The sequence below is a fragment of the Euphorbia lathyris genome, chromosome 5 (genome assembly GCF_963576675.1).
Source record: "Euphorbia lathyris chromosome 5, ddEupLath1.1, whole genome shotgun sequence".
In the NCBI taxonomy this organism is placed as follows: domain Eukaryota; kingdom Viridiplantae; phylum Streptophyta; class Magnoliopsida; order Malpighiales; family Euphorbiaceae; genus Euphorbia; species Euphorbia lathyris.
Genome location: NC_088914.1, coordinates 85,952,760 through 85,973,844, shown reverse-complemented (window position 1 = coordinate 85,973,844; position 21,085 = coordinate 85,952,760). Strand labels below are relative to the sequence as shown.

Genomic DNA, 21,085 nt, shown 5'->3' with positions numbered 1-21,085 from the left:
TAGTAAAATTGCTTCTGAATATAAACGTTGAGAGTATTTTTTGCACCTTATCTCTTTCTTTTATATACATCTTTTTTTTCCTTTTCGGTTACCGTGTTGTAATGCTCTGACACATTTTTCATTAATTAAAATACATTGTATATATTAAAATTCGAGTTTAATAGTGTTTAATCAACTTCAAAACAATTAATTAAATTATAAAAAGAAAAAACAAACATTCATGAACCGATATGAGGGATAAATTATATTGATTACGATTGAATTTTACCTTTACTAACATTATAAAAACACTAAACTTTAAAATCAAACATAAAAGTCATTCAACTACGTCATTTACTTATAACAACTTATGAAAGTAAACGATATCAAAGTAACTGTTAATGATTTTAAAATTAAAAAGTCTAAAACTTAAAATTGTTTAGAACCACATTCATCATGGAATCACATTTTTAATTTTTCAAATCATTATTTTTGGAGCACAATTTATTCTAACCAAACAACGTCTGAATTATTTCAAAACTAAAAAATTTAAAGAATTAATATTATTTTCATTAGCTCTATAATGAAGGGTTACTTGCTATTAAAGTTTTCAAAGTTAATTGACTTTTATGTTTCCGTTTGTTTACCAAAAAATATTGGGTAAAAGAATTTTTTTATTGGAAAATAGAAAGAAATAGTGGGTGGCTGATATTTTTAGAAGGGACAGAGAAACGAAGTAGGATGTCATTAAGAAAAAGTTTTACACTTTTTAAAAGTGTAAATATTTTCCTTACTTTCTTTTTAGATTTTTCTATTGATTAATCTAAAATTTTCTATTAACTTATTTTTCTAAACAAATAAACATCGAAAACTCAGAAAAATATTTTTCTAGATAATATTTTTCGGTAAACAAGCAAGAAAAAATTGAGTGACTTTAATGTGAGATTTTAAAGTTGAGTGGTTATAATATGGGGTTTAAATGACTCCTAAAGTTACTATACATAATCAATTTAGTTTAAAACCAAGTTTTAAGGATTAACTCAGCTCCAATGTTGTTAATATTAGTCCAAATTTGGACTAATTTGTCAACTTTAGGGTGATTTGGGCTAAGATAATCATAACTACCATATTCAGGAGCCATTTTGACTCTTAATTCATATTTTTATGTGTCATTTTTTTTATGTGTCATTTATTCATTGAAAATTGTACAAGAAAATATTTTTCTGATTTTTCAATGTTTATTTGATTAGAAAAATAAGTCAACAATAATTTTAGTTTACCATTTTAAAAAGAGTAAAATATATATTTGCCAAAACCTTTAAAAGCCTACTCCATCCCTTACCATTCTTACCCACCACTTCTTTCCCTTTTCCATTATTATAGCCAAACATTTAGAAAATATTTCCATTTTTCAATACAAAATTTTTCATTAATGATATTTTACAAAATACATTTTTCCTGACAAAATAAACATGTTCTAGTCTTTAGTGTCAAAATTCAGTGGTGATGGTGTAATTTACCCCGAGATATACCGATTCATGATTTTGTGTACCGTTTGGTCCATCTAGGCTCATATCTAATAGATTGGGTTTGGAAAAGAAAATAATAATCTTAGACCCACTTCGTCAAAAGCCTGCCTATTACTTGAAATCTATAAAAGATAGTATGGATCGGGGTAGCTCACTTTGTGAATATTAGTTATCAAATTTATGCATATAAATTTATATACAAACTTCAAATTTTAGTTTGAGATAAAGAGCAAATTTAACTCTAATGTTTTAAGGGAAGTGTAAATTTAGCCTTACGTATGAAATGTTACAAATTTAACCCTATCGTTTTCAAACAATATCAATTTTAGTCATTCTCTAACGAAAATTAGAAAAAATTATTTGACTGGTATTTAACTGTCACTTCAGACATTCTAAATATTAATTATGTCTAAGATATTTATTGTATTACTAATAAATTTATAAAAATTATTTGCTAAAAAATAAATATGTTACTGTTGGCCCAAAATAAATAAATTTTATTTTATATATATAATGCTTATTTGTCAATTTTAGGATATAGTTTTCATTGTATCTAGAAAATAATAATGAGAAAATAAAAATAATAAATACATTCGTAAATTCATCCCAAATACGCGAGGCATGCATTTCCATACGCAGGGCGTATACCGCGCATCCGAAGACGTTCCACTTCAGAGACTCGTTTACGCGGGACGTACCCTTCCATACGCCACGCGTAAACGTCATCGACAGAACGCGCAAGCTTTAGAAGCCCTGATACGCAGGGCGTAACCGACATTACGCGGGGCGTATCCTCTCTTCCGGCAGCAGTTGGAAGCAGTCAACAGCAGTTAGTGGAAGTTAAGTTAGTTGATGATGTGGCAAGGTAGTGGTGAGTTAGTGGATGAATAATTACCAAAATGCCACTGAATAATTACCAAAATGCCACTCCAAAATACTATAAATAGACCCCCTCCCCTTCATAAAAAATCATTCAACTCAACACAACAAAACCCCTTCCTAAGGTCCCTTCCAATGCTCTCTAGTTTTTAGTTTTAAGTTTTTAGTTCTTAAGTTCTTTTCTTCTTAGTTCTTCAAGTTCTTCAAAGTTCTTCTTTTCGTTCTTCGTTTTTCTTAGCTTCGATTCCTTCTTTAGTACTTCTTTAGCTCCAATTAAGGTTCCAATAGCCTTTTTCCAAGTTTTTCCAATTCAATTTCGCATTCCAAGCCTTTAATTTGCTCAATTCCTAGCTAAAACTCTGTTTTCAAATTAATTTTCCAGATTCGTCCAACTACTTTCAAAGCTCGATTTCGTCCGTTTAAAGTCATTTTTTGCTTTTAATCCCTTCAACAAAGTTGTTACTGACATCCTGAATTTCAATATAGTGTATTTATTTGCCCAATTCCGTGCCCAGAAACCGTAGTTACAAGCCGATCTTTACAGCCCAAATTCTTTTAGATACTCTATTTTCAGAATTTTCCAGATTCGTCCAGTTATTTCCAACTCCCAATTTCATCTATTTAAATTCCGTTTTAGCCTTCGATCCCTTATAGAAGTTTGTTCCTGACATTCCGAAGTTAAATTTGGCCTATTTACTCGTCCAATTCCGTGTTCATAAGCATCCAAACGAGCCTCCCGAAGTTAAGGTTTAAATCTGCCCCATTTGCCTACCAACGTTTTGCCATTGCCAAGATCATATACCGTACGGGCCCGACCGACCACCGCTCTCCAAGAACTTCTAGCCGACACTAAAATTCAACATCAATCTGAGATAGCTATTGTGGCTCCGAGTTTGTTGTTGAATTCCAATTTATTTTAATTGCATTTCAATTCCTTGTATTTGATTTGTTATTCCATTTCAATTGAATTAGCTATATGTTTAGTATAGAAGTTCTTCAATTGTAATTCATTTTCAATTTCATGCTTACATCAAACACATGTATTCAAACCTTGATTTACATCAATAAAATACCGATTTTTCACCAAATCTCGTGTCAATTTCGTAACTTCAATTTCTTTACTTTTTCCGTCTTTAATCTATACGCTTTTAAATGAAAACAATTTATCTCGCAAAGTTTCTATAACGGCGCGAGAGACCCAAGAGGGACTTTTTCAATACTTGCGTCCCTCGCTAATCGCTTCGATTTAGAAGTCATGTTTTCGGCACACAGTTTCACAAACGTAACCGTTTTTCATAATTGAGGAATAATTTCTCTGGCACGCCCGCACCCTAACCACACGTGACAAGGTTGAAATTAGCATATTTCAAAAATATCGCTAACAATTTTTGGCACGCCCAGTGGGACGTATTTTAAAGCTTTGCCAAAAATTTTAGAACCCGTTTTTGTGCGTATTTCTTCTGTAACCTTTTTCATATCACATTTTTTTTTTCCCCACTTTCACTTTACCAAAATTTATTAGCTAACGCTAACAATTTTTGGCACGCTCGGTGGGACCTTTTGTTTTTTTTAGCTTAGCCAAAAATTCTAAAGCTCGTTTCTTTTTTCAGACATTTTTTAAACCCCTTGTTTTTCATGCTTTGCTTAATTCCATTAATAAGTATTTATTTATTTCTTTGTTCTTTCTTTTTTCAACACTAGATTACTAACTTAATTTCATCATTCTTACTTATAAGTACTCACGGAGGATGCCTCCTAGGAAGAACACCGGGAAAGATACAATTCCATCGGAATCCGAAGAGAGTCAAAATCAGAACCGAGATCATGACAATGAGCCCGGAATGCCCGAAGGCTTTGTGGCCGAGACTGTGAGCCATAGTTGCGATATAAACCAACAACCACCTCAAGGCCGCCCATATTCGACTTGGCACCATTTATAGCAAATATGGAAAAGCAAATCAACCAATTTCTACATGGGTTTTCACAAACCATGAGAGAGAATAATGAGGTTATATATAGCGCAATGCAAGCTAACAACGAGGCGATAAACAATTCCAACAAGGTTCCGGATCTCGAGGAGAGAAAAGTCGATTTAACCGGAGAAATCGGCAAAATCCCAGAAAAATGTGCCGAACTTTTCTCACAAAAGTCAAGATCCCAAGGACCAGCAGGCAATGGAAAAGGAACGCCGATCTCAGGCGCCGGTGAGAGATATACCCCTCCACCGATTCGAGAAGAAAACCTCAGGTTCAATGAGCGCTGCGATAGGGTCAGCCTAGAACCTGTTCAAGTCCCACCGCCTCAACAACAGTTTAGGTCTTATACTGGACCTAGTAACCATACCGAACATTACGAGGAGAGTCATGCTCGTAATGCGGGGGGAAATGGGAGAGCAAGAAGCTTTCACCCACAACGAACGGCACACACACGCGTGGAACCTACCAACAACGTAGGAGAGGCCCAACATATAAAGAACATCATCCAAGAGATTTATGGGCCAGCCGTGAGGGAGGTGTACCAGCCCGAATTCCAAAAGCCATAGCCACGACAGTATGATCAACTATACCCCTTACCTCACAATTTTAGAGTCCCTGATTTCACTTTATTTTCAGGAGAAGAAGGGCAATCCACCGTAGAGCATGTGGCATGATTCACCTTTCAGTGCAGTGGTTTGAGCATGGACATGAACTTCGACATGTTGCGCTTGCGACTTTTTCCAGGATCACTAACGGGACCGGCGTTTTCTTAGTATGCCACCTTGCCCTCAGGATCCATTCATGGATGGGAACAAATGGAAAGACTTTTCCATAACCAATTTTACCGAACGGAGCCCGAGGTTTGTGTTGCGGAGCTGTCCCGAATGACGCAACGACATGGGGAACCGGTTGAAAATTTTATCAACCGATTCAAAAAGATGCGATATCGTTGTCGAATCAATATTCCCGAGGTCGAGTTCGTAAAGATTGCTCAACGTGGATTAGAATTCAAAAACCGGAAGAAATTTCAGGGAATCGATTTTCGCGACTACTGTGAATTGGTGGCCAAAGTTTCAGAGTATAAGGAACTGATGAGGGAAGATCATCGGCGCAAGAAGAACTCGATGGGAAGCTATCAAGGGGATGTCCAAACGCATGAGATAGCCGTCGCCGACTTAACAAACACCGGGTCTCGAACATGCCCTGTGTTGTTAAAAAATCCCAAAACCCCGGAGGTAGTCAAAAGGGTTCCAACCACCCAATATACTTTCGACGTCTCAAAGACGGAAGAGATCTTCGATTACTTGCTAAAAGAGCAGTTCATCACATTACCTCCTAGACATGTGATCCCATCCAAAGATGAAATACGCGGACGAGATTACTGTAAGTATCACGATAACTGGAGCCATAACACTCAAGCTTGTTTTGGTTTTAGAAATGCCGTGCAGGATAGGATTAACCGCGGGATACTCCAATTCCCAGAAAAGAAGGAAAGCATGCTGATCGATGAGGACCCATTCCCGATAGCCAACATGATCAATGCCACTTCACTAGTGTGGGGGGGCAAAGGAAAGGAACATCGCGACCTGAGGACTCGACAAATATGGGTACTAAAAGCGACGCCATCTAAGTTGGAGGAAAGCTCAAAGCAATCGCAGAATATAAAGAAAAGAGACGTGCAACAACGACGACCACGTTTCGTGACACCTTCGAGCGTATCGCCCATCGATCAATGGCAATTGAATAGCCACAAGAAGTTCTCAAGGCCTCTCTCTAAAAATGCGAAAAGAAAATTAAGGAAGAGAGAGGCAGAAAAGAGGAATGATCGAAAGGAATCATCCAGCGTTAACTCTAATGACGCGAAAGGAGGAGGAAAAAACCAAGAGAAAAACCTCCAGATCCGGGTTGGAGATTTCATCATACGGATAGATTGTGCAGCTACCTCTTTAATCTTACCTTCGGATTTTAGAGGTGAAGACACTAAGGAAGAAGTCCCCAAACTCGAGCACAAGAAGCAAGAAGACACGGTACCCAACGCATCAGGTGAAGAGGGCATGAAGAGGGTTTACTTTGACAAGCCCACTCTAAGGATGACTCGCCATATTAAACCTCTATACGTCAAGGCTCGTGTAGATGGCAAACCGGTCTCCAGAGTGCTCATCGACAATGGATCAGCCGTTAACATCATGCCTATGAAGATGGTCCTAGCTTTAGGAAAATCGGAGGAAGATATAATCTCGTCAGAGGTGTCAGTCTCAGCCTTCACGGGAGAAATCACAAAGACTTACGGTGTCCTACCTTTGGAGCTCACTATTGGCTCTCACACCGCCATGGCTGCCTTCTTCGTGGTAAATTCAACTGCGAGCTATCAGGCACTTTTGGGGAGAGATTGGATTCATTCCAACTCATGCATCCCTTCATCATTGCACCAACTCCTTCTATTTTGGAAGGGAGACGATGTGGAAATTGTTCGGGCAAATAAGAAGCCATTCGAAACTTACTCCGATGTGGTCGAAACCAGACTTTACGAGGAATCTGTTGGCCCAATCCGAGTTGGGGCCAATCACAAAGAGCAATCATGTGGCGAAGAGATTAAGAATATTCTGAAACCAACGACAATTGTGCCTCGTCGAAGGCCATTCCACAATGAACCAATAATTGAAGAAGTTCCATGATTAAGACAACATCGAGAAAAGAAGCGGTAGCTTCAGCCGCTATATCAAAACTGAATGCACAACAACTAGTGGAGAAACTGTACCAAGAAAATGACATGAGGGTCTCAGAAGTCAAAACCCCCAAAGGAATAACAGAACTGAATCCCCAAGGAGAAGAAATCCAATTACAAGATCTGAAGAGGGCAAACCCAAAGTTAGAAGATGAAGGTTCCATGGTAGTCGATCCGTTGGACGAAGTGAATCTAGGAACGGAAGAGGAGCCTCGAGTTACATTTGTCAGTAGCCTACTGAAGGAAATTAGGGCTAAGGTAAAGCAGCGGAAATATAAAAATTTTAGCCTATTTCCTTTTAACCATAGAATCCGTTAATCGTTATTTCATATAAAGAGGGATAAGAAGGAATACCTTTCGATGAACAATCTACCGTTGTTAAAGAAGCGCCCATAATTCTTCTCCGAGATTCCAACCACGAAGTTTAACACGGTGAGGTTAAGATAAAATCAACCCTTATGAGATGCAACCAAAATAGATTGCCTCTAATTAACCAACACAAGATCAAGGAGAAAGAGGGATGAATAAGATTAATCAATCGATGGAATGCCGTATGAATTCTTGTCCACGAACTAGGGGATGGAATTCTTTTTCTCTCTCTCTCTTAGCAATTTCGAAAATCACTTTGGGGAAGGGATAGACATGGGTCGAAATTCATTAAGGGGAGGGGTATATATATTATCTTGTATCTAAACCATAGTTAGATAGGAATAGGTTACTTAATAGGAATCCAATTCGGAAAAGGATTCCTAATTATTATCTCACTATATATCTAATATATTTAGGATAATAATAAATAACCTAATTGGATAATAATAGGAGAATATTAATCTGATTAAAATTCCTATTTTAATTATCTCTTAATTAATTTAATTCATAATCCTAATCAAATTAGGATTAATGGAATAAAATCAATTCCTTGGCACTATATACAAATTTCGGCCCCCTCCTTAGATTTGGGCCTTACTGGGCTCAATCGGGCTTCCATCTATTAATCATATCCATCTCTCTTTTGGTTCCAAGTCTTATGTGTGATCCATTAGGTCCTTACTACTTCTGGCCGTATGCAACCTATTAAATTAATTTCTTAAAGAATTATATTTAATCCTTTGCATAACGGAATGATGTACAGAGTATGTTATTGGCAAGTCTGTAATCATTCCCCCAGAGTCCGTTAAGAAGACAGGTTGATTCTGTCGTTAACCCTTCTGTATTAGTTACGGTATAATACGATCCTTTATCAGCTACATCCTTGAACTGAATCTTATGACTATGGGTAATGTCAAGTCACATATAGCGAGACGTTCGTTTTACTTGTTCTTGGCCGAGTCAACTCAAAAAGATAGGTTAAGTGAAATCTGTATTTCTACTCTTAAGCTATCACCTTGCAAGGGTTTAGAGTCAAGTCTTCCACAAGCGATCCTTGGATGTATCTCCCATTAATCGGGAGTGATAAATGCTCAATCCAATGTATAACTACCCTGAAATTACTTCCTGTGACACCCAACCTTTGCAGTTCACACCCCAGAGTCATCTCTGTTAAGGATCTTGGGACTGCAGGATCAAAGTCTCACATTCAGTAATTCAGGATGACCAATTAACATTCTTTTGAGTCTGAGGATTAGTTATACCTAGTAATACCAATGAGATGAACAGTTGACAAAGATGAATCTACCCATCCTGTTATCTTAAATCGGATCCCCAATCCTAATGAACAACGTTTCACCGGATCTATGTAACTGTCCATATATCTATATATGTGAAGCTTGTGAGATCAGCTTTTCGTCAGACAAAAGACATTGTTACATACAAGTCTCAACCGTGATATATCAATCCTAAACATATCACTTGACTTGGGGTGGTTTTAAGTTTATTAGTTTATTATAAAGTTTTGTCTCACTTCATGTTTGTATGAACACTTTATAATCACTTTAAACAAACTTACGGATTTCCTTTTATTAGACTTTATTTAGTGCTTAAAAAGGGATTGCCTTTATATAGTTATAAAACATATATCTCATTAAAACAAATGATATAAAGAACAATTCATTTACAATAAGTTTGTATCCCGCAACAATTGACTATAGGACACTAAACCCCAACATACTCCCACTTGGACTAAAGCCAATTGTTTCTAAAACTTATCCCAGTAGAAGTTAAATGACGATCATGTACTTTCTGGGTTAAAGGCTTTGTCAACGGATCTGCAACGTTGTCCTCTGTAGGTACTCTTTCTATTCTCATATCTCCTCTAGCCACAATCTCTCTTATGATGTGGTATCGCTTTAGGTAGTGCTTAGATGCATTATGAGACCGTGGTTCCTTTGCTTGCGCAATGGCTCCATTGTTATCACATTACAGAGTAATGGGATTGACAATGTCAGGCACCACACCTAGTTCTGTAATGAACTTTCTAATCCAAACTGCTTCCTTTGCTGCTTCCGCAGCAGCGATGTACTCTGACTCGGTCGTAGAGAAAGCTACGCTTCCCTGCTTGGAACTTTTCCAACTGACCGCGCCCCCATTTAGGATAAACAGGTATCCTGATTGGGATTTAAAATCATTCTCATCTGTGAGATGACTAGCGTCTGAAAATCCTTGTATTTTCAGATCTCCTTCTCCGTACACTAGGAACATATCTTTAGTTCTTCTCAAGTACTTAAGAATGTTCTTGATGGTAATCCAATGCTCGTCTCCCGGATTCCCTTGGTAACGACTCATTACAGATAACGCGAACGCCACGTCGGGTCTAGTGTATAGCATAGAATACATAATCGAACCGATCGCGCTGGCGTACGGGACTACAGCCATGCATCGTTTGTCATCATCAGTTTTAGGACATTGATGATTGTTTAACTTTACTCCATGTACCATGGGTAAGTTACCTCGTTTCGATTCAAGCATGCTAAACCGATTTAGCACCTTTTCAATGTATGTAGCCTGTGAAAGACCAAGCAGTCTACGTGATCTATCCCTATAGATCTTTATACTAAGTATATAGGCTGCTTCACCGAGGTCTTTCATTGAGAAGTTACCGGATAACCATATTTTCACTGACTGTAATAGAGCAATGTCATTTCCCATTAACAGTATATCGTCCACATATAGTATGAGAAATGCTATAGAGCTCCCACTTGCTTTCTTGTAAATGCAAGCTTCTTCGCAATTTTGTTCGAAACCAAATTGTTTTATGGTTTCGTCAAAACGCTTGTTCCAGCTTCTAGATGCTTGCTTGAGTCCATAAATGGATCTCTGAAGTTTGCAAACTTTATTTGCATCCTTTGATATGAAACCTTCAGGTTGCATCATGTATACATCCTCAAGCAGGTTTCCATTTAGGAAAGCTGTTTTCACATCCATTTGCCAAATCTCATAATCAAAATGAGCGGCAATTGCAAGCATGATTCTGATTGATTTGGACATAGCAACAGGAGAGAAGGTTTCGTCATAATCAACACCTTGTTTTTGGCGATATCCTTTCACTACCAACCTAGCCTTGTAGGTGCTAACCTTTCCATCCATGTCAGTCTTCTTTTTGAAGATCCATCTGCACCCAATGGGTTTTATCCCTTCGGGTGGATCAACCAAAGTCCAAACTTGGTTAGTATACATGGAATCCATTTCAGAATCCATGGCCTCAAGCCATGCTTTAGAATCTGGACTAGTAAGAACCTCTTCGTAGTTTTCGGGTTCGTCGTCTAACACGGGAACCTCGTCATCATCTCCCACTAGAAAACCATATCTAACTGGGAGTTCACGAACTCTTCGTGATCTACGAATAGGTGCCACAGGAGTCTCATCTAATGGGACTTCTTCGGGTACCTCGACCGCCTCCGTTGTTTCAGTCGGTGTTTCTTCCTCTTGAACTTCATCGAGTTCAATCACGCTTCCCTTTTGTGTTTCTTCGAGAAACTCTTTCTCTAAGAAGGTTGCGTGTTTGGATACGATCACTTTCTGATCATCTGGATGATAGAAGTAATATCCCATAGTTTCTTTAAGGTATCCAATGAAGAAACATTTATCAGATTTAGAATCTAATTTGTCGGACGCAACGCGTTTGACATATGCTGAACAACCCCATACTCTCATGAAAGAGAACGCGGGTTTTCTACCAACGAACAATTCATATAGCGTGGAACTAGCGGATTTAGTTGGTACTCGATTTAGGGTGAAGAGGGCAGTTTCTAAGGCATAGCCCCAGAACGTCTTTGGAAGTAAGGACATGCTCATCATGGATCGTACCATATCTAATAGGGTACGGTTTCTCCTCTCGGATACACCATTGTGTTGTGGCGTATAGGGAGGTGTCCATTGTGAGCATATCCCACATTCAGCTAGATAATTCAGAAAATCATCAGAAAGATATTCGCCACCTCGATCAGATCGAAGTGTTTTTATTTTCTTTCCTAATTGATTTTCCACTTCATTCTTGAAGCATTTGAACTTGTCAAAAGCTTCTGATTTGTGCCTCATCAAGTAGATATAACCATAGCGAGTATGGTCATCTATGAAGCTAATGAAGTATCTGAATCCTCCTCTTGCTTGGACTGACATAGGACCACATACATCTGAATGAATGAGTTCTAGAGTGTCTGATACACGCCCACCTTTATTGCTAAAGGGTGTCTTTGTCATTTTACCTTTTAAACATGATTCGCATGTTTCCAATGATTCAGAATCGATTGGATCTATAAGCCCATCTGAATGTAGCTTTAGCATGCGTCTCTTGTTTATATGGCCTAAACGACAATGCCACAAGTAAGTTGAATTATCTAGCTTATGTCTTTTGGTATCAATTGCAAAAACAAGAGTTTTATCATCTAACACATAAATCCCATTTTGTGATACTCCTGAAAAATAAAAGATCGAATCTTTATAAAAATTGCAACTATTGTTCTTTATTGAAATATGGAAACCGTCGTCAACGAGACGGCTAATAGAAATAATGTTACGAGACATCTCAGGAACGTATAAACAATTCCTTAATTCTATTACAAGCCCAGAGGGCAAAAGTAAAACATAATCTCTAATTGCGAGGGCGGCAACTCTTGCTCCATTTCCCACTCGCAAGTTTATGCTTCCTTTCTTTAGTTCCTTAGTCTGTTTTAGCTCCTGCATATTTGTACAAATATGAGATCCACATCCGGTATCAAGTACCCAAGATTCAGACAATGAAACCGTATTTATTTCAATATAGAACATACCAGACGTAGAAGCACCGCCTTTTCCCTTCTTGAGGGTGGCTAGATACTCCTTGCAGTTTCTCTTCCAATGCCCGTCTTTACCACAGAAGTGGCACTCTCATTTGGGCTTCTTAACTTCCTTTCCCTTGGACACATCTTTCTTACCTTTCTTGGGATGTTTAGAATTGGGAAAGTTCCCTTTTCTTTTCTTCGATCCCTCGATTACAAGAGCCGGTATGGCCTTGTCTTTCTTCATATTGGGCTCAACTGATTTGAGCATGTTTGCAAGCTCTTCAAGAGAGGTTTGCAAGTCATTCATTTGGTAGTTCATGATGAACTGTGAATAACTCTCTGGGAGGGACTGAAGAGCCAAGTCTGTACTTATTTCGTTGTCCATCACAAATCCAATACTAGAAAGTTTGGTAATATAGCCTATCATCTTGACACAATGTGTCATGACAGATGTGCCCTCTTGCATCCTGCAACGATATAACAATTTTGATATCTCGTAGCGTTCGCACCTGGTTTGTTTCCCAAACAATTCCTTTAGGTGCATGATGATGGAATAGGCATTCATCTCCTCATGTTACCTTTGTAATTCCGACGTCATCGATGCAAGTATGATGCAAGCGGCATGATCATCATCAGCCTTGTGCTTCTGATAAGCATCAATTTCCTCGATGGGAGCATCATCTTCAGGGACAGGGGGTATCGATGTATCAAGTACATACCCAATTTTCTCGAACTTCAAAACAATTTTGAGGTTACGAAACCAGTCGGTGAAGTTTGAACCATTCAATTTGTTATCGGTAAGGATATTTTGCAGATTGGTTTTAGTCATGATTTTAAGAGTGTGTGTTTAAACAAAACCTGAGAGTGAGAAAGAGTAAACGTATGTCATTCATTTGCTTTAAAGTTTAACAATCTAAAATTATAGGCCTTTTAATTTATTTCAGATTGCTCCCACTATTTTGCCAAATTAATAACCCTCCATATTAATTCAAAGAATTTCACAAATCCTTTAGTGAGCTAGGATCCTAACTCCTGAGATTTCGCCTTGAGTTTACTCAACAAGCTAGTCTCATTCATTAGGTAGATTCATATAATCAATCACATCTCTAATGTGATTCCTAGGTTATTGGGTTACTAACCACATTAGTAACTAATATGTTATTCATATTAATCCCAACCGTTTTGCCCATTAGTTTATGACAACATGAGTTTACTCATCCAATTATCATAATCTAATTTAAGTATTACCCCATATTCATGAAAAATGATTTTCGATAATTCAGGTGTTACCATAAGACCCCGAGCTTGAGTTTACTCAACAACCTCAAAGGCCCCAGTACTGCCGGCTGAATTATAATATTAGGGAGGGGCAACCGATTTTAATAACTTACTTATTTACTTAACTTTTAATGAGGGATTTTATTTAAGTCTCATAATCTAACTTAGTCTTGATTTGCTTTAGCATACATCAGACATACATACATTCACATACATTGGCATTATGGACACATCATCTAAATTATTCCGTCGAGCCAGAGACGGAATAAAAGGCCAAACCTAAGGAAATACTAACTATTACATATTTCTCTTTAGGTCATCCGTCTTCTCCATGGCGCCTTGAAATTACATTTTAATTTCTATACTACTATAAGAAAACTTCAATTGAATTGAAGGGAATCAGATGAGAGGAGAAATTACAATAGATAGTAGAAAGGCAGGACGCGCATGCCCTATTTCAAAAATACCAAAAGACTAAAAAAGGGTCCAAATATGTCCATAACTCCAAACATGCATAGACTCAATTAAATAAATTTAATTGGTTGAGAAAATCGTTTTTTGGCAACAAGGTTTTGGCAACGACAACAAAAAACGTTGCCAAAAAGTTGCTTTAGTAACGAAAATACTTTGGTCTTTGCCAAAGGTTGTTGCAGTAAATGTCTCTACGCCCTCCTTTAAAGAAAATCGCGAGGCAAGAAATTTCTAAAATAGGTAGCATTTTTTGCAACAAGACATTCGTTGCGATATATTATTTCATTTACAGCTACAAATAACTGTCGATGCTGTAAATGTGTCCATTTACGGCAACGACACCGTGTTGTTGCGGTATATGGAAGAAGTTACAGCAACGACCTCATGTTGTTGTCGTAAAATTTTATTATATTAATTAAAAAATAAATACATTAGTATGTATAGCTACATAGTTTGTCGTTGCAAAACATATTTTTGGTAACAAACATTTTTACGTCGTTATGAAATATAATTTGCCTAAATAATTTCCCCCCATTTTTTTTTTGCGTTCCCTCCACATTCTTTTCGCAGAGGCGGGAATTAGGAATTCAAGCATTATGTTTGGCAACAACGTTGTTGTTGCAGTAAAGTAAGACATATATAACAACGACAGTTTGTTGTTGCGTTTAAAAATTAATTAATGGCTACAATGGCTTGACATTGCCAAACATTAAAAATATAATGTAATTAATTTAATTATTAAAAATATGCACGTTTTTCAATAAAGAAAAAAAGAAAGACATTTTCTCAGATGAGTACTCGTCCCCCATTGAGAACTTCCTTGGAACCGATGCCCTCATCCGTCCTCAACAACCCAGAACCAGATCCCCTTTGGCACCCTTTACCCAAAACTTCCTCAGATAGTCAGCACTTTCTTCCCGCCTTGATGGTTGAAGCTCTCTTCCAGCCTAATACATCTTGCTCTTTCTCCTCCTCTCTCTCCATTTTCCTCTCTCCGATCTCCCCCTTTGCGCCTCTGGTACTGTACAGTTATTCATCATAACAATAACTACCAGGTTAGTTTGAAAAAAGAACAATCCTTGTTCTCCTTTGTTTTGTTTCGATTTGGATTATGTTTCCCCTAAATTAATTTTGGTTAACTGGTGTTAATTGCTTAGCCTTTTATAATCATGTATCTAATATCATTTTGTTTGCAACTGGGCATTTGGTTTTGGTTACTCTAATATGTTTGGTAATTGATTTAATTAGTATGCTAATGTGATTGTTCTATCTATTTGGGTGATAAGTTAGGGTAAAATGTTTGGGGTTTTTTCTTTCCATAAGTTTTTTTTAGAGAATTAAGTTAAGGTTTCGTAATGAGTTTATACTGTGTATTATCGGTTAATGTTGAAACTTTTTTGAAGGCTTTGAGGCTAAAAGACTGGAACGTGGAAGTTAATTACAATGAAGGATTTGAATTTTCTATGACCCAAAGCAGATTCAATTGGATTCTAATAATCTTTCTTGCTGCAATATCATTACTATCCGGTGTTTAGGTTCCATTTGTTATAAACTGGTTTGATAAAACATTCATGTTTCTGTCTCTGCAAAATCGTGATTTCTTGTTGTTAGTATCATTTGTCTATATTTTTGGTTGATGGCATTTTCTATGTGCTTGTTGATTGCTTTAATATACTATGTGCAGCCTATATATCATGTCTTTACATAATTCTTCTTGCTTATTATGTGTTTTATTCGGCATATTTTACCCTTGTTCATATAGTTGTCATATTTGCATAAATTTCTTTAAATATTTTATTATAAACTGAATGTTAATTGTCATGGAGACGGTGTCAGAGAGGGTGGCGGCATGTAGAGGCCACTTGCCTATCAGATGGTCATCCAAATTTATGGGAAATCTTATCGGATCAGGGGCTTCCTTTTGGGAATGACGGTTAAACTAAATTAAAGTTGGAGTCCTATTTCCCCAAATGTCTGGTCACTGGGCAAATTTGTAAAGGAGCAAAAAAGTTTTGAACTAAGGAAAGGTTGCTCACAAGAGGAATTGTAATACCATGTAGAAACAATTGAGAGAATGAGAAGAATGTTGTGAATTCCATTAGAACGATACACTTATTTATACAAGAGTTTAAAGTTAAACTAGGAAAGTCAATGAATGTCTAAGATTATGCTAATTAAGTGTTGTCACAGTTGTATATATTTGTAACTATGACAAAGACCAACTAGATTCAGATGGTTATGCACTTCTAGTGCTCTGATCTTGAGGTACTGATTACTAAAAATCATATTGGCTCCTTTTTGAGATGATTAAAAACTGAGATATTAGCGATAGTTGAGTGCAATTAACATTTGCAATTTCCACTCTTAATTTAAGCCTTATATTTTATTCATATGCTTTGCATATTCTTTCCTTATCCCCAATGTTGAGAAAATCTCCATTTTTATTAGTTCTGCTTGATACCTAATCATACATTTTCTTTTACTTTCTCCCTTTTAATTTGGCTTATTTTTCTTTTCCTAGAGGTTAAAGTTAACGGGCATGATTTGTTGTTCTGCAATTATAAAGTTTCAAACTTACTAGTGCTCTGATCTTGAGGTACTGATTACTAGACTACTTTCTTCATCTCGACATCAACCTGCGGCAGTGGAGATTTTAGAACCAGATATAGCTGAATTAAGAACACAGGTACCATAACTTATCGTTTGTTTTAAGTTATTTTTAATTGATAGAGTTTTTTTTTTTTTGTGAATTTAAACTTCATATGAGAATTTGTTTCATAAATTCTTAGTTAATTTTTCGATTAAGTTTTTTTTTTGTGTTTATACAGGATTGCATTTTAACTGTAAAGTTCAACTTACGAAGCAAAAAAATCCAAAACTTTCGTTAAAATTGGGTGTTTGGTACGTAGCCATACAGGTAATCGGCACATGGAGTAAGTGGGGATTCTTCCGGAAGGCTCAAACATTCTGGAAAGGAACTCTGAATTCTAATTGTTCAAGGTTTGGAATATAAGAATTTTTTTTATTTCTATAATTTCTCATTTATTTTATTTATTTAATAAATTTTGAATTATATATCACACCCATAGGTTGTATGTAATAAGAGAACGTAGAGGTGTTTTAACAGCGTGTTAATGGGATTAAGGATGAGCAGAACCGAATCGAAAACTAAAAAACCAATGAAACCAATCGAACCAAACTCTATTTCAGTTTGGTTCGGTTCTAATTTTTTTGACAGTTCGGTTAACTGAATCAAATTACCATCTATATTTTTTAAAGTTTTTATTTTTTAAACTTAACTAAACTTACTCTCCGCCGGTCTGTCTCTCACTTGGCTTTATAGACGTAATGAGTAGATTATATTTTAGAACTGGGTTTACCTACTAATTGAATATTTCGTGTAGCATCTAATATAAGGGATTATTAGAATAGAATAATTTGCAACTTTCATGTATTCCTCCTATTAATTGAAAACGAAAGGGATATTTCTAAATATGAGAAACATAGGATGTCTCATTTAAGACATTGATAAACCAGAGAATGACCACTACACTTATTTCATTTATTTGATTTAGTGTTGATTTAGCCTAATACAACAATCATTTTAATATTTGTAGTAAGAAGCACTTCAAATGTAACTTGTTCTAACCTGAACTTGAAGCCACATCGTCAGTCCCTTCTTCGATGCTTCTATGGATCTCACGGATTTGAATCCAGTTGATATCTTGGAGATTAATTACAGCCCATACTGTTGTAACTTCATCCTCTTATCTGATTGTTCATTGATTTTACAGTTCTATGATTTTCTTTTCTCCATGTTATTGGGTGTTTCTATCTTGCTTTTAAGCTTGAATTCTTTTGCCTCATGTTCAAAAATTAAATTATTGTCTCTCAATTAGGGCTTCATTTGTTAAACAATCAATGTAGAATCCATTGTAAGACCAGAGAATAAATAATGTGCTTCATATTCTGTCTTGCTTTTTCTTAGTCTTTAATTAAATTGGCTCACCTTGACTAACTGCAGCATCTTCACAGAGTGTTGGGTGAGACTTGGTTGTACTATTATTATTAAGTACTTTTTAAGATTGTTAGTCAATTTTTCTAATTTTGTTGACATATTTGTGATAACGTCGTCATTTATTTTCTTTTACAGGAAACTTTGTTGTACTATTATTAAGTACTTTTTACCAATGATGAAAGCACGGTGGTCAAGTTATAGTTGAGGTTGTCCGGTTGATAGCCGATCATGTTAAAGCTCACAAGAAATTTGAATGAAACTGAAGTATAAAGAGGATCTATGCTTGAGAACAGACCATTTTTTTGTATAGCTTACTAGCATGTGGTTATAATTTTTTTTTGTGAACTTCACACTCAAGTTTTTTGCCATCTTTGATAATTTTTGGACTGTGATGGTGATTCATTAGATTAGTTTTGAATGTAATTAGATATAAGGATTTTCTGTATGTAAAATTACAAGAATATATGTTGAATTGGTATTTAATTATGGTTATTAATGATTAAGCTTCCTATGATGAATTATTGTGAATTATATATATATATTTGTATATTTACAAATAAAAAGAAATTATATATATATATATATTCAGGTGTTTTGTTTATTTTGCAACAACAAGTTAATTGCCAAAAATGAGGCTCTATGGCAACGACAGGATATTGTAGCGAAACAATTGTATATATGGCAACGTCAATGTTGTTGCTAAACGTATGCAATATGGCAACGACAACTCTTGTTGTGAAAAAGGAAATATATGACAACGCTTCATATTCTTGGTAAACATAAAACTATTTATTGCAACGATAACCCTTGTTGCTAAATATAAATATATATAGCAACATCGTTTGTTGTTGCAAAAGGAATACTCTAGTTGTTACGAAATACGTATTTTTGGCAATAACAATGAGGTCGTTGCGGAAATCTTTAGCAACGGAATTTGTCATTACGACAGGATGTCGTTGCAGAACATGATATGTCGTTGCCAAATTTAGTTTTGGCAACGACAACTTGCGTTGCCAAAAAATTATTTTCTTGTAGTGATAACCGGCTTATGTAATATTTAGGTTAATCACATTAACTCGTCAGATTAACTTTCATCCAATTTTACTTCTAATCGTTTTGTATCTTTATATTAATCCTTAAATTAATATAACCATATAAAACGTTGATTATGCACGTCCCAATTATTTTGATTTTAATTCATTTAACACTTTGATTTACATATTGGTAAAAACAAACATTTAAACGAATTTTTCATTCGATAATCAAAACAGAAAACTATTAATCTCTGAAACATATATATATATATTTAATACAAACGATTTTAAACTCATTCAAAATCAAGTGGGTATCGGGCCGGGCCCGAGAGCGGGCTGCTGCCTATTGGCAGCAGCCCTTAGGGCACGCAAGGCGCCGCTGCCTTGCGGCAGCTGCGCCCCTGCACCGCACGCGGCTGCTGCCGCGAGACAGCAGCCACGCGACAGCGGCCAGTCGCGCCGTGAGGCGCGACTCGGGCTGCTGTCGTTTATTATTATTATTATTATTATTATTATATATATATATATATCAGTTCTAAAACAATTTTAAAACGTTTTTCAGAAATAGGAAAAACTACAATAGATTTTCGTTTTATCATTTAGAATTAATAAAACTAATTTTATCAACCTAACTATAAAACTAATAGATTTTATTACAATGATTATCAACCGAAATAATTAGGAACATAAGCATAATCAGTTTTAATTAACAATTAATCAAAACTTTATTTTTCTTTAGAATTAATTAATCAAAACTATTTGTCAATTAATCCTAACCATAAATATTTATTCAATCCTATTGAAAAACTTCTATATTTTCATATATAAAATAACGGATTTAACGATGGCTCTGATACCACTGAAGGAAATTAGGGCTAAGGTAAAGTAGCGGAAATATAAAATTTTTAGCCTATTTCCTTTTAACCATAGAATCTGTTAATCGTTATTTCATATAAAGAGGGATAAGAAGGAATACCTTTCGATGAACAATCTACCGTTGTTAAAGAAGCGCCACTAATTCTTCTCCGAGATTCCAACCACGAAGTTTAACACGGTGAGGTTAAGATAAAATCAACCCTTATGAGATGCAACCAAAATAGATTGTCTCTAATTAACCAACACAAGATCAAGGAGAAAGAGGGATGAATAAGATTAATCAATCGATGGAATGCCGTATGAATTCTTGTCCACGAACTAGGGGATGGAATTCTTTTTCTCTCTCTCTCTTAGCAATTTCGAAAATCACTTTGGGGAAGGGATATGCATGGGTCGAAATTCATTAAGGGGAGGGGTATATATATTAGCTTGTATCTAAACCCTAGTTAGATAGGAATAGGTTACTTAATAGGAATCCAATTCGGAAAAGGATTCCTAATTATTATCTCACTATATATCTAATATATTTAGGATAATAATAAATAACCTAATTGGATAATAATAGGAGAATATTAATGTGATTAAAACTCCTATTTTAATTATCTCTTAATTAATTTAATTCATAATCCTAATCAAATTAGGATTAATGGAATAAAATCAATTCCTTGGCACTATATACAAATTTCGGCCCCCTCTTTAGATTTGGGCCTTACTGGGCTCAATCGGGCTTCCATCTATTAATCATATCCATCTCTCTTTTGGTTCCAAGTCTTATGTGTGATCCATTAGGTCCTTACTACTTCTGGCCGTATGCAACCTATTAAATTAATTTCTTAAAGAATTATATTTAATCCTTTGCATAACGGAATGATGTACAGAGTATGTTATTGGCAAGTCTGTAATCATTCCCCCAGAGTCCGTTAAGAAGACATGTTGATTCTGTCGTTAACCCTTCCGTATTAGTTACGGTATAATACGATCCTTTATCAGCTACATCCTTGAACTGAATCTTATGACTATGGGTAATGTCAAGTCACATATAGCGAGACGTTCGTTTTACTTGTTCTTGGCCGAGTCAACTCAAAAAGATAGGTTAAGTGAAATCTGTATTTCTACTCTTAAGCC

General features: G+C 36.0%; 1 long non-coding RNA gene across 2 annotated transcripts; it reads left to right on the top strand.

Annotated features, from left to right (window-relative positions):
* The first annotated feature begins 14,831 nt into the window (after nucleotides 1-14,831).
* On the top strand, nucleotides 14,832-18,558 carry LOC136228934 (uncharacterized). Of its 2 annotated transcripts, XR_010688890.1 has the most exons (5): nucleotides 14,832-15,087; nucleotides 16,554-16,718; nucleotides 16,861-17,032; nucleotides 17,650-17,785; nucleotides 18,186-18,558. It is a non-coding gene; the product is annotated as an uncharacterized lncRNA (long non-coding RNA). The 2 variants fall into 2 exon arrangements; XR_010688889.1 differs by lacking the exon at nucleotides 17,650-17,785.
* Nucleotides 18,559-21,085: the final 2,527 nt, after the last annotated feature.